This window comes from Mixophyes fleayi, chromosome 3, assembly GCF_038048845.1.
Source record: "Mixophyes fleayi isolate aMixFle1 chromosome 3, aMixFle1.hap1, whole genome shotgun sequence".
Lineage (NCBI taxonomy): Eukaryota > Metazoa > Chordata > Amphibia > Anura > Limnodynastidae > Mixophyes > Mixophyes fleayi.
In genome coordinates this window covers 118,434,496-118,449,037 of record NC_134404.1, presented here as the reverse complement: position 1 = coordinate 118,449,037, position 14,542 = coordinate 118,434,496, and positions in this window count along the sequence as shown.

Sequence of the window (14,542 nt, the reverse complement as noted above, 5' to 3'; positions counted from 1 at the left end):
TTTGTTGTCAATCAAATACAAACCTCTACCAGCCCCATCTCACTAATATTTAGTATTCTAGTGATTGCTGAGACCACCCATGTGACCACCACACAATCATGAGATTCTGCCCCCCAAAGCTGCTCTATTTTTTAAATACCCCCTGCAGCCATTTTCCTTAACCCCTGCTGCAGCCATTTTCTTTACCTCCCACCCTGCATCCATCCCCCTTGCAGCTATTTTCCTTACCTCCACTCTGTAGCTATCCCCCCCCCCATCACATCAAAACTCCCCCAGTCACATATATCAGCCCCCTCCTCTGCCCTCCTTCATACATATCAACCTCTCTCCCTCCCTATAGATTTTCATGGCAGCCTCCCCCCTTCCACCCTATAGATTTGTATGACAGTCCCCCTCCCCCACCCTATACATATGCATGACAGTCCCCCCTCTCCCTCCCTATAGATATGCAGAGTAGTCCCCCCCTCCCTATAAATATGCAGGGTAGTTCCCCCCCCCCTCTCTATAGATATGCAGTGTAGTTCCCCCCCTCCCTATAGATATGCAGGGTAGTTCCCCCCCTCCCTATAGATATGCAGTGTAGTCCCCCCCCTTCCTATAGATATGCAGGGCAGTTCCCCCTCCCTATAGATATGCAGGGCAGTTCCCCCCCTCCTTATAAATATGCAGGGCAGTTCCCCCCCTCCCTATAGATATGCAGGGCAGTTCCCCCCCCTCCCTATAGATATGCAGGGCAGTTCCCCCCCCCCCTCCCTATAGATATGCAGGGCAGTTCCCCCCCTCCCTATAGATATGCAGGGCAGTTCCCCCCTTCACTTACCTGTAGTTGTGCCAGCGTCGCTCCTCTCCTCAGATCAGCAGATAGGAAGTGAAGACGTCCTGCTTCCTGTCTGCTGCACAGCAACAGGCAGCCTGGCAATTGGCTGTGTGTTGCTAACCACTGACCACCAATGCTTTTGATCGTCGAGCCCTCCACCCCCCCGCGGCGACCCCCCCTCTCCCACCCCGAATAAATAAATAAATAAAAATAAAAAACACCCAGCGCCCCAGGCTGCAGCCTGGTCAGCCTAGTGGTTGATCAGGCCCTGCCGGTATACCAAATAGAGTTTGCCATGATCTTTGTTTGGCTAGGAAAATGAGAATAAGGAAATTGAATCATGTTCATCTAATAACTCTATTTTGACAGGTCTTATTATACATGATAATCTTGGGCCTGATTCATTAAGAATCTTAAATGAAGAGGATCCTTATTTCAGTCTCCTGGACAAAACCATGTTACAATGCAAGGGGTGCAAACTAGTTTTCTGTTTTGAAAAAACAGTCAGTATTGAACGTATGTGCAAAACAGAAAACTAGTTTGCACCCCTTGCATTGTAACATGGTTTTGTCCAGGAGACTGAAATAAGATACCTCTTCATTTAAGATCCTTAATGAATCAGGCCCTTTGTCTGTGAGGCCGTGGATGAGACATAGAGGAGATTGGATGGAAGCACTGCTATGGGAGTTGCTCTCCAGTCATGAGAGAACCCCAGCATGGAAACATAATTAACAGTGAAAATGGTAATGGCATATAACAGTTCATGTGAAATAGCAGAAGTCAAATTTATCTGTTGGTTATCCAGTGAAGGTAGTCTCTGTTGCGCTTCTGAGGTTAGTCTCATAATCTATGTCAGTTTTAATCATCGCCTTTGTGTTTCTTACTTAAATCCAAATCCTCCGTCCCTTATTTGATTCTGTCTCTTACCTTTCTCTTCTGACAGTATCAGGGTGTCAAGGACTGAGTTAGTGGTTCCAAAACCTCCTAATATCATATATCACAGTGAGTCATTCAGTGACTCAATACACGGCAGCCAGCGGCGCAAAGCGGTGCCCTCCCCTTCACTCCCACCCAGTCATTCTCCACCCTCAGAGGAGCTGAGGAAGGAGCAATGGTGCCTATGTAGCCCCGAATAGCAGCAGCAGTTGTGCCAGCAGTAGATTTGATAACAGCCAGGTAAGATAGTTACTTTAATAAATAATCATTGACCCTCTGCAACAGTAATAAAGAAATAGGTTATGTTTGTGAATTTATTGGGAGTATAATGTCTATTTGTAAATTAGAAAGATAATCCTTTCCACAAAGATGGGGACCTTACCTGTAACTTGCTTGTTGTTTTGCAAACTTTCGGACAAAAAATGGTATCCGTGGACTTGAGTGCCTCCTTATGAATATACTGGTGTGAGAAATTAGTTGTGACTTATGTTCAGACTGCACCCTCTCCTAGTATAATAATTCATGTATTGATAAGTGAAATTAATTAGTACTGTTGAGGTGTTAGATCCTACTTTTCCTACTGGTAACTAGTACTTTGGTTATTGTTATTTTTACATTTTGTGTTGTTTAAAACTAAATATGTAATAATTCGTGTGTGTGTGTGTGTGTGTGTGTGTGTGTGTGTCTGGGTCCAGGGTGTAGGAAGGAGAGGGAGGTTGGGAGGTTGGACTGAAGTTTTGCCTAGGGCGCCAGGAAACCTTGCATAAGTTGTATCAAGGTGAACCTTACCATAGTTGTTCATGCCCAGATTTCAAGGGTACGTCTGTGAGGCCTGTCTCCATAAGACTTTGGGAAAATCTCCCATTGCTGTACCTAGAGATGACAGCTCAGTTTGGCCTGCAGCTATGCTCCTTTCATGAGAGACTTGGCTGAGCCAGGGAATAAAATACCATGAGAAGTGAGGCGTGGCCTGACAGCCATCTGGTGAAAACCCTCTACCATCGGGTTCTCTGCTGATAACATGGAGCTCTTATCCTTCAGCTCTGGTGCCACACCACTCCAGCAACCTGGTGTGCCCCATATTGATCTCTTTCCTTCAGCCCCACTGTGAAACCTCTGGGCTTGGAACTGGACTGCATGTCCATCTGGGTGTGTGAGTACACCGAGACGCCTGACCACCACCATCTCATCGAGCAGCCAGGCTACCAACGTTACTTCTCGAGACAGGCTGCTTCCACTACTTCATCTCCACAGTGGTCTCAGCAGTACCAGATTGATTTTCTCCACCCCGTACCGACTCTCCTGCAGCCCGAGAATGCAGCGCTGATTGGGGGTCCGGACTGCTCTAGCCCCCAACACCCTGAGCGGTTCCTCTTCACCGGTTCACCTGATTGCCTCTGACACCTCCCGAGGCCTCCTCACTGCACTATATACAGACCTACCTGTAGGGGGCTGATTAGCTCTGCCTGGCTGTTCACCCTGTTCTAGCCTCACGGGAAGTTCTCTGGCGGCCATCAGAGCACCATTTCCTTTAACCATACCCCAAGGCTGTGCACTGTGTTCTGCTGAGGAGGCTGCTTCTCTGACTTCCTGGACAACACCATGCTGCTGTCTTTCACCCAGAAAAACACATTTTCCTCCTTTTTTTTCTCTATTTTGTTCCTTTGAGAGTTATGTATGTGTGTGTGGGTGCACCTCGTCTCATATAGTATTAACAAATAAATCTTTATATACTTAGAAGGGTTAACACTCGGTGCGGTGTAGATTGATTTCTAATATTTCACCCAGGTCCCTCAGACCTGTTCCCTATTGCCGGCAACTTTGTTCTAATGGCACTCTAAATGGCCTCCATATAGAGGACTTGCCCTCAGGTACTGTCTTTTGGGTTTTCTATCTATCATTACCAATAGCAAGTACAATTGGGGACCAAATGAGCTGAGGGACTGTTAACTGCTACATATGATACAGACTCCTACTTACATGACTCTGCTTAGTCCGGTCTCAATAGCTGCTTAAATATTCAAATGGGGGAGCATGATCAGTGATGACTTAAGCTACTACAATACATCTTTATGCACAGATGCTGATTCTCCATTCCCATTGGTCACAACATTCCTTTTTACATAAATGAGCAAGGACAAGAAGGGCCCCTCCAACAGGATTCCGGGAGACTGGGCGGCACTCATCAATGCAATTTAGACACGTCTTAAAGATTTCCACATCTTTTGCCGTGAGGGAAGACCTTCCTATCTCGCCATCATGCTCTCTGGGTTCTAATATGTCCTCTCTAGTAGATGCCCCAAGCCTTTCCTCTACTACTCAGAGTAACCAAGATATTTGGGCTGTTTTACAACTCATCAAATCCCTCGGAACAAAAGAGGAGTTCCCAACTAAACGGGACTTCGAACTTTTGTAAGTCAAATTGCAGGAGATGATCCATAAAGAGCTCACTAGTCTACAATCTGATTTTGCTCACCTTGCATCTAGGTCTTGGATGGACATAGAGAGGAATCGGAGGAGTGCCAGAACCAACTTCAAAAAACTCTCAAGTGCGACAGGCGCAGGATCTGCAATCAAAGCAACACAGGGTCAATGATCCTGACAACAAAGGACGTAGAAATAACTTACGGATTCAAGATACTCCTGAGGTCATTCTGACACAAGGTTTGGTTGATTTCCTCACCAAAATCTATAACGAAATTCTGGAACAAGACCGGAATGAACTCATCCAGTTCGACAGAGCCCATAAAAGCCCTAAAACCACAGGGTGCCCCGTCAGAATGTCCGAGGGATGTGATCTGTCATCTGCATTATTATGCCCAAAAGGAAGAAATCCTTAGGAAAACAAGACGTCAGAATGGGGCAGATTACAACGGCCAGAAACTCCAAACATTCCATGACCTTTCCTATCATACTCTTCAGTTATGTTATGCTCAGACCGCTGACAGATGTCTTTTGTAAACAAAACATTAAAAACAGATGGAATTTTTCGTTCAGCCTCCAGGTCACATCAGTAGTAGGGAAACTGATATAAACACTCTTAAAATAAAGAATTGTAGAATATATCAAATACAGCCATTAACAGGATCCCAAACAGCATGGATTTACCGGGGGGAGGGAAATTGTGTTAAACATATCTTTATTGAATTTTTTGACTGGGTGACCAAAGTAATAGATCAAGAAGGGCCATAGATGTAGCTTATCTAGACTTTAATAAGGCTTTTGACACAGTCCCACATAGCAAACTGTTAAATAAAGTTGAAAGCTTTGGATTATTTTATGGAAGATTTGTGTTGCAGCATAGAAAACAGAAAGTAGTAGTAAATGGAGTGCATTCACAAAAGGGAAAGGTTACCAGTGGAGTACCCCGGGGATCTACTAGTGCTTTTTAATATCTTTATTGGTGACATTGCAAATGGTATTAAAGGGAAAGTATGCCTTTTTGCAGAAGATGACTCAAAGATATGCAACAGGGTAGACACACCAGAAGGAGTAAAACAAATGATTGATGATCTAGGTAGACTAGAGGAATGGTCAAGTTTGTGGCAACTACAGTTTAATGCCAGAAAATACAAAATCATGCCCTTGAGTATAGAAAAAACACAGGCTAAATATAGTATTAACAGCACTTTAACGGAAACTACTGAGGAGAAAAGGGGTCTAGGAGTCACTATTTCAGGTGACTTAAAGGCAGATAATCAATCTATCAAAGCATTGAGGAAGGTAAGTCAGATGCTTGGTTGAGAGGAATCAGTAGGAGAAAGAAAGAAGTAATAATGCCACTGTATAGGTCATTGGTATGGCCTCATCTAGAATACTGTATTCACTTCTGGAGGTCATATCTCCAGAAGGATATGAATACATTAGAGACTGTACAAAGAAGTGCAGCTAAAATGGTGCATGCTGAAACTAAGGATCAAATAGGGTTGAAAGTTACCATAGGTTAAAAAATGGGCAGACTAGATGGGCCAAGTGGTTCTGCCATAAAATTCTCTGTTTCTATGTCACACTTAATGGGAAGATGGAGATTCTGTATGATCCTTTAGACCTTGTACCTTGTTTCCTTTTGCTTTACTCTTGATATACAGAGAGTGCATCGCCTTGATTGGCAAGACCACTCCATAAGTCTACATCCTCTGGAAAAGGAGTCATGGCAAATTGCAGGATATTCCAGGAAATTGGTGACGCGATGACAGGTTTCTGTTACGAGCCACCAGGGCTCATCCGAGTACCTGGCAGACTGCGGGACGCTCTCTCATTCCCACCCAGCCAATCTGACAGCCAGACGTGTGCAACGCTTAGCCTCCCTGACGCTTATAGCGTCCTGTGTGCCTCACATTGCTGACTTCTATTGACTCCCGTTGTGACCCTGGGCTTGTTTCTGGACCCTGCTTGAATTCTGATTGCCCCTGACCTCTGGCCTGTCCCTGTTTATCCAGTTCTAGGGAAAATGCAACTGCTATAGGTGAAGACCTCTATCCTATGTGTTCTAAAAGTTTATCTAGGTAGCTGTTAGCCCTAACAGTTTCTTCGAGTGATCAAGATACTTGAAGTACCTGGCCCTTGTTTCTCTGAGACTTGCAGCCGATCTTTAACATGCTGAGACAGGACTCCGCTCACCTGTCTATCACTAAGTTACCTTGTTCTCGATTGTGTGGCGTTGGTTCTCTCTCTTGTTTTTCAGGTTCTACAGCGATGGGATCACAACACTGTTACAGTGGCTGTTGATTATAGGGCTATAGTCCTATATGTATGTTGTAAACTTGTTTACTATTATATATTTTTTGGATACATATTCATAATTTATATGTCTATTTTGTAGATGTTGTAAAAAAAAATTTGAAGTAATATTTTATTAGTTTTATTAGTTTTTTGTACATTTGTACATACAAAGAGAAGATATACAAAAACAAATTAAATAAAAGATAAAGACATAACATAACATAAGTCAGCCGTCAATCAAAGTAAGCAGTGAGATCACTGCGGGTAAGATAATATTTTCTTCATACATAAGATGTACATATGGAGGCAGATCCAGATTATACATAACCCAATGCCTAAATACATACATGAATACATGAGTAAATAAATACAAGTATCACCTGAGATCCCGAAACTTATGTAAGCAAAATTGGTATCACATAGGTCAAGCAAGACGAGGTTCACATATTACATTAATTTTAATCAAGACCCACCACTCTCTATCTATGTCTTGATTCATACCAAACAGACCAAATTTCATGGTATTTGTGCTCTGCCCATCTTTCAGTATAACTGTATCTCTCATGATCCATGGTATCATGTTAAAGATACCTCGGCGCTGTGACCATATGTGAAATGTGCAATTTATTGAACATAAACAACAAAAAATATTATAATAGTTCTGGCCAGAACAATAGGACATAAAACCAGTGGTTAAACACAGTCTACACTATGACAACATATAAGTCTCAATAATGTAATCTCAAGGGTGTACTTCCAAGATTGCAGACAATAGGATAATAGTCCACCTGCAATAAAATGGGGGCTAGTGCAAACCACTGATATGATTAAGGTTGCAAATAACTCCACCCATGGTAAGCCCTTGATGTAGTATAAATATTCCCGGTCCGTTGGTGTGCTGAAGTCTTCCACATTAATACATGGATATCATCGATGCACCACATCAGCGGGCAAAGCAGGGATAAAACAAAAAATGAAAGATAGTCTAAGGACTTACAGTTGCGGGGCGGCGCTCGCCTTCCGGTACTTGTCTCCAGCACAATGTCCACTTCGGGGCGCAGACAGTCAGTGAAAGTTGTGGTGTTTTCTTTCCTTCAATGCGCGCCTGAGTGAAGTGATGCTGGCGTCCCAGCTGATGTTTGTCTCCTTGCTTGTTAATATGGAAATTAGCGAATCACTACGGTGCTGCAGTGGGACGAAAACAAAGTTGCATAAGTATATAGACGGATGAGTCAGCTACAAAGCTATCAATTTTATAGGGAAAGGGGTTCCCTATTTTCCCTCTGGCAGCTCCACTTATCCTAGACGTACTGTCTCCCACCAATTGCAGCCAACGATATTGGAGTATGATATACCCTGTGTAGAATACAAAAATGAATTTGTTGGAAACGGACACATGAAGTGGCGAGTTTTATACTTTTTAGTATGTGACACCAATCCTCCTCTACAATTATACCATTATTAGATTCCCACTTAACTTTAAGAGGTAATAAGCTATTACTAACTTGATGATAGTTAAGTTCAGTGTACACCGATGAAACGACTCTACGTCCTCTCATATTCTCTAGTAACGATCTAACTGGGGAAGTTAACAATATGGGGGGTGTGTTACCAAATTGTGACAGGATAGCATGCCTGATTTGCAGATAGGACGCCCTAGAGGCATAAAGTTCTTTATAATAACACAAAAAAGGGATTGGCAATATCCACCCCTGCGTAATGTTTCACACCATTTTGATCGAGTATAGCTGTAATCAGCTTATTAGCCCCTTCCTCCCGAGATAAACAGGCCAAATAACTACCACCCATATCAGCTACCGAATATTGTGAGTGCCTAGCAAATAATAACCTCCTTTTTGACTTATCCAATAAAAAATCTGACCACTTAGGCTGTGCAACCAACCACTGAACTCTATCCTTCAATGATCGTGATATCAAATATGTTGCCTCTAAGTTTGTACATGACTGTTCCAGTTCCACCTCCCTAGAGCGATTGAACTTTTTAGTATCTGCCACTTTCTTTATAAGTGTTCCGCTCAAAAAGGCCTTGAATGCATCCCATAGCAAAGCTGGATTAGCATAAGAATTAGAATTATCCCCAAAATAACCTTCCCAAAGTGCTATAAGATCAGCTCCGCCTGCCATCGGCTGCAGCCAGGCTGGATGCAATTTCCAGAAACAAGTTCCCTTATCTACCATAGTGTCCACCTGAACCAGAACAGGAGAATGGTGTGATATACCTCTCGGCAGATATTTAATCTTAGACACCAGAGGCAGCAGGATAGGAGATAGAAGGATAAGATCTATCCGGGAAAGTGTATTATATGTGGTGGAATGACAAGAAAATTGTCGCCCATCTGGATAATGGGTTCGCCAAACATCCACAAGCCCCATCCCCTGGAGGAGTTTAGAGAATGCCGGTGGACGTGAGGAGTTTAAGGGAGTTGTATTAGGAGTTTCTCTCCATCTGTCAAGCCTGGGATCAGGCATGTTATTAAAGTCCCCCATGCAGATAACAGGAGTATCTGGAAATTGGGATATAAAGAACGCTGCCTTTCCAAGCACCTCTGTACCATATGGAGGAGGAATATATATTGCAAGAATTATTACTGGAGAGGAATCAATTATTGCTCTTATAAAAACGTACCTACCATAAGGGTCTAATTGCAGACATTCCAGAGTAAAGTGCAGGTTTTTCTTTATTAAGAGAGAAACCCCCCTGGAACTTGCAGAGTGTATGCCCACCCCACCCATGGTTTTTTAAGTGCCAATACTTTACCACCATACAAATACGTTTCCACCAAGCAATGTCAGGTATATATCTTTTGAGCTGGAAAAGCACTAAATTACGCTTAACCCTGTCACTTAAGCCCCCTACATTCCAGGTGAGCAGGTGGAGCCCCCACACCGCATGGCTAACCCCTACCATAGCATATCAAGTTACATATATCTGAGGATAGCGGGACCACACTGGCGCAATCACCATACAGTTGAGGCATATCATGTACACGGCAAGTATACATCATCACGTTATGCACTTTGAACCTGCCCCACATTAATCCCACAGAGCACCTTTGTCAAAGCATAACAGAGATTTTCACGGCTGACATTCAAGAAAGAAAAAAACAAAATACATATATATTTAAAATGAGCAGAACAAACCATCCCTTCCCACCCCGCATACTCAGCAAAACATTAACAGCTAGAGTACACTTAGATCCCTAAACTATTAAAGATTACCCCTAAATAACCTGTCTATCTAAATGCAAACGTTGGGAGATTAGCTATTACTAGCAGGAGGTCTCCCGTATTTTAAATCCTCCAACCAATTCTGCCTTAATAAACCCTCTACCAAGAAACCAATTTGTGATTATAGTGAGAGAAACCAAGCAGTATTAGAAAACATCAAGTATTAAACAGAAAAAAGAGACTTGAAATTTAAGCCATCAGGTGTCCAAGTCCTCAGCCGGCAATCTGCGATTCAACCGGTCAACAACATCTTTAGCTGACGTGAAGAAGTGTTTTCTCCCATCTGTTGATACACGAAGCCTGGCTGGATATAACATGGCATATGGCAATTGTAGATCTCTCAATTTTCTTTTAACTTGAGCGAACTGGGATCTGGACTTTTGTACATCCAAGGCGAAATCAGGGAATACTGAAACAATATGGTTATTATGTTTAAGGGGGCCTTGTTGACGCACCAAACGGAGAACAGCATCCCTGTCCTTGAATTGTAAGATCTTTGCAATAAAGGTACGAGGCGAAGCTCCAGGCGGTGGAGCCTAGGGAGGGAGGCGGTGTGCCCTTTCGACAGAGAAGTGAGGGGATAAGGCTTCTTTCCCGAATTCATGAATCAGCCAACTCTCTAGAAATGCTTCAGGATTAGAACCCTCCGATTTTTCTGGGACACCCACAAATCTCAAGTTACTGTGATGCAGTCGCCCTTCCATATCTGAGAATTTTTGTTTACATAGATTAATCTGAGTCACTAAATCCGCCAGCTGACCCTTTACAGGAGCACCTGCATCTTCCAGTGAAGAGATTCTATGTTCTGCTTCTCCCACTCGTTCTCACATTTTTTGGAGGTCGTGTCGGATAAGGGAGAGTGACCTTTTTTTCACTAGTGGAGATTGCCTGAAGTATCTGCTTTAATGTTGGAGAGGTCTCAGCTGGCTGTAAACTTGGAGTGATTGGGTTATCTGGAGCTGTAGCTAGGTGCCCATCATCCCTAGGAGCTGTTGAAGCTGTTGAAGTGGATTGGGGGCGTAGCGCTCCAATTTAGACGCTGCAGCTGTTGCAGGATTATGTTTACCCATATCGCTGCAGCTGTAGTATAATAGAGAGTACAACAATAGACACCTAAGACTGAAATTCCTTTTTCTTTCCCCTTCACCCGAGACAATAATACAGAGTAAAGTTTAGATGTCACTGGCCCACATAGAGTATCCCACAGTGTCAGGCCGCAGGCCTTCTGAGGAGTATAATAGAGCAAACACTAACCGGTAATAGCACTACTGAACTAGCAGGTGCGGAGTCTAACGTACCCCTGGTGTTCGCCAGGGACCCACGCAAGGAGGTTTGGACTTCGCTGCACAGGGTACGCAGGTCGCGGTCCTACTAGCCAGTTTCCGGTGTAGTGTAGAAGAGTCAGACGGTCCGGGTCGAGCCAATTTCGCTTGTGTCCATACCAGGTGTGTCCCCAACGTAATGTGGCATCCTTACTGATGGTAATGGCGTGGATGTCATACAAGGTTGAAACATGCCGCCTTGTCCACCCATGGTCTGAAATGTGTATGCTTGTTGGTGTCTATGGTTAGTTGAGGAAAGACATGTGTCCGGCCACAAATCTTCAGTGGAAGCCCTACATATGACGTCGCACAGCAGCCGTTCCATTTCAGTTTGTATGCGCTTGCTACTACTTCTCATTTTGCTAATGTTGATGCGAGTAACTCAAATGTGTCCTGTTCCTTTCTTGGTGTTAGCAGACTGTTAGCGCAATCAAGCATCCTTTCTGCTAGTGCATCACTTTCTGCTACTTCATGTATTCTGCGTCTCTTCCGCTTCTGATTTATTTTTGCTGGTGTATCACCTTGGGTCGCATCTTGCCTGTCTGCAGTTAGCTGGCTTTCACGTGGAGTGGGATAAATTGTTGTAGCATCCGGGTCTTCAACTTCCAGCAGGAGCCCATCAGACAGTAGTGCAGGCTGAAAAAGAGCAAACGAATGAGGGGATGTAATTGCATGCATGTTCAAATGTAAACTATGTACACATCTTTATGTTTCAGTTTCCATCGAGCGAAGCAGACTGGAAAGTGATAGCGGAAGACTTTGAGAGACTATGGAATTTCCTAAATTGCGATGGTGCTATTGATGGCAAACATGTCCGAATCATGCCACCATCAAACAGTGCATCTTTCTACTACAACTACAAAGGGTTTTTCCAGCATTATTTTAATGGCCATCGTGGATGCGGACTATGAATTCCTATTTGTGGACATTGGGAAAAATGGAAGAGTCTCAGATGGTGGTGCATTGGAGCATACTGCCTTCCATAACAAACTAAAAAACAATGCCCTAAACCTTCCATTGCGGAGCAGCACTAAATATGGATTAAACTTTGTGTTTGTGGCAGATGACGCCTTTGCATTGCATGGGAATGTATTAAAACCATACCCGCAAAGAAATATGACCCATGAGAGGTGTATATTTAATTACAGACTGTCACGTGCTCGGAGTGTCATTGAAAATGCCTTTGGGATTCTAAGCAACAGGTTCAGAGTTTTTCAGTCGACAACCAACTTGCGTTTGTGTTCTGCATAACTTTCTGCGGCGTAAAAGCAATAGTGGCCGTACCATTCAGGTCAATGTGGAAAGTAATGGCGAGGACATGGAGGTAGGGGGCTTAACACCATTAGAGTGTGGCCACTCTAAAAACAGTTGTTCAGTGGCAAAATTAAATCGTGAGGCCTACCTTTCGTATTTCAACGGTGATGGTGCCGTGCCATGGCAAAATGATTGTATATGAATATTTATAAACATGTTATGCATTGTTATTGTGTTGTTGATTGTTTGAACATTAATAAATCTGTTACATTACAATATCATAATGTATTGTACTTACTGTGCTGCTTGCAGGTATATCATATGCTTGCTCTACCTCTGGGGATGAACTGCTGTCTGTGGGCATGCTGCTAATGGACGTACGTGGTGTTTCTTGGTCCTTCACGAAGTGTAACATATCAAAGTACCATAGCTTTGGCACATACACGTCTTCAGCTGCAGCTCCTGATTTTTTGGATGCTTCAACTTTAATTCTTTTTTATACACAGTCCTAAGGTTCTGGATCTTGCTTTTTGCCCATTCAACAGTTGCTCCAGGGAGATTTGGCAGACATGCTTTTACAAGCTCTTGCATCTCCATGTTTTGCATCATTCTGTTAGAATACTCCTTGGATTAGGCTTTCCGCAAACATGGGTGAGCCCTGTAGGTCTCAATAAAATCCTTCATTAGGTCAGCATTTCTTTCATATGTCATTATGATTATCTGTTTGGGTATAATAAAAAGGAACATAAGTCCCATCCGTGCTGTAAATTTCAACAATGCAAGTACACCTGTATGTATCAATCAGAAAGAACTTACCGTATATGTGAACGAATGTACAGCTCCGAAGAATCGTAAAATCCCTTTGTGTGTAATGGTCATGAACGGGTTACAGTTATAGAAAAAAAACACTGATACATGAGGTTATTATACACGAATAGTCTTCACCCACAATGCTCCATTCTCTAAACAAACGCCCATGTCAGAGTGTATAAAATTATAGAGGAGCCTGTCTGGCGCCGAGGAACGTGAGAAGATAGAGAATAAAGAGAAGGTGTTAGTGGGGGTGGAAGCAATGGAGACGGAGACGCAGGCACAAATTGTGCCGGAAGGGCCAACAAATGTAGGAAAAGTTACAGAGGGGGATGGAGATGCTCAAGAAGATTTTACTGCAGGTAAAAGAGCAAAGTCAATGAGCCCTAGAGAGATGGAGATGATGTTAAAAGTACTGGACCAGTCCGACTACGACTGTCAAAAGCGAAAGTACAGAAAAGTGAATAATAGAAAGGAATTGATAATGCAAAAACTACTGCGATTACTGAAGGAAAAACTTGGGAAAAAAAAGAAATAAATTCCAAGTCCAGAAGAGGTGGTCGGACCTTAAAAATAAAGAAGCTAGGAGACTGGAGCGAATCCGTAAAGACATAAAAAAAAGTGAGTAGCCCGTGTAGTCGTGTAATGTACCTGTATGAAGGACTTTATGTATTTCATTCTACTGTCACATGAACAATGCAAACGTATGATTATTGTTTTGTCAGAAGCAAGAATTAACGGTGACAAGGCCACTGTAGATACCACTGATGTAATTACACCTGTGATAAAACGCGAAAAAATAAATGTGCCCGAGGGACCACAACACAAAGTGATCTCGAGCAGTGTGCAAGGTGAGCACATGTCAGGTGTTGGAATAAAACTTGTAGTAACTTTAGTACAGAGATAGAAGCGAAATGGTAAAACATTTGTATTTTCTTGCTTCATAGATACCATCGTCATATCAGACGAAAGTTCGGAAGAGGGAAAAAATGTCGCCGAGCTCTACGATCATTTGAAAAAAATGAAAGACAATATTGTGAACATTAAGAGAAAAATCAAAATCCTTGATAATACTTTCCATGATATGTATATGCTGTTTGCAACTGTTGTGCCACAAACCAGTACCACCATTTCACTATAATACTACTTTTTGTTCACTTTTCATATTGTACTAGAGAAGTTGAACATTGCTATTGTTTTTACCAGCAATAAAAGTTTTGCGTTAACACTGTGTGGTTTATTTAGAGTATTTCAGACATATTGGGGCATATTCATTATGTAATAAAGGTTAATATGGCGGTATAACTTTAATAGTTTTGAAACTTTATAAAGGTTAAATGAGAAATGAATGCCAACATACATCCAAAGGGTAATAACCCACGTGCTTTCTATACGTGTAACGGTCTACAGTCAGACAGGTGCAATACACATC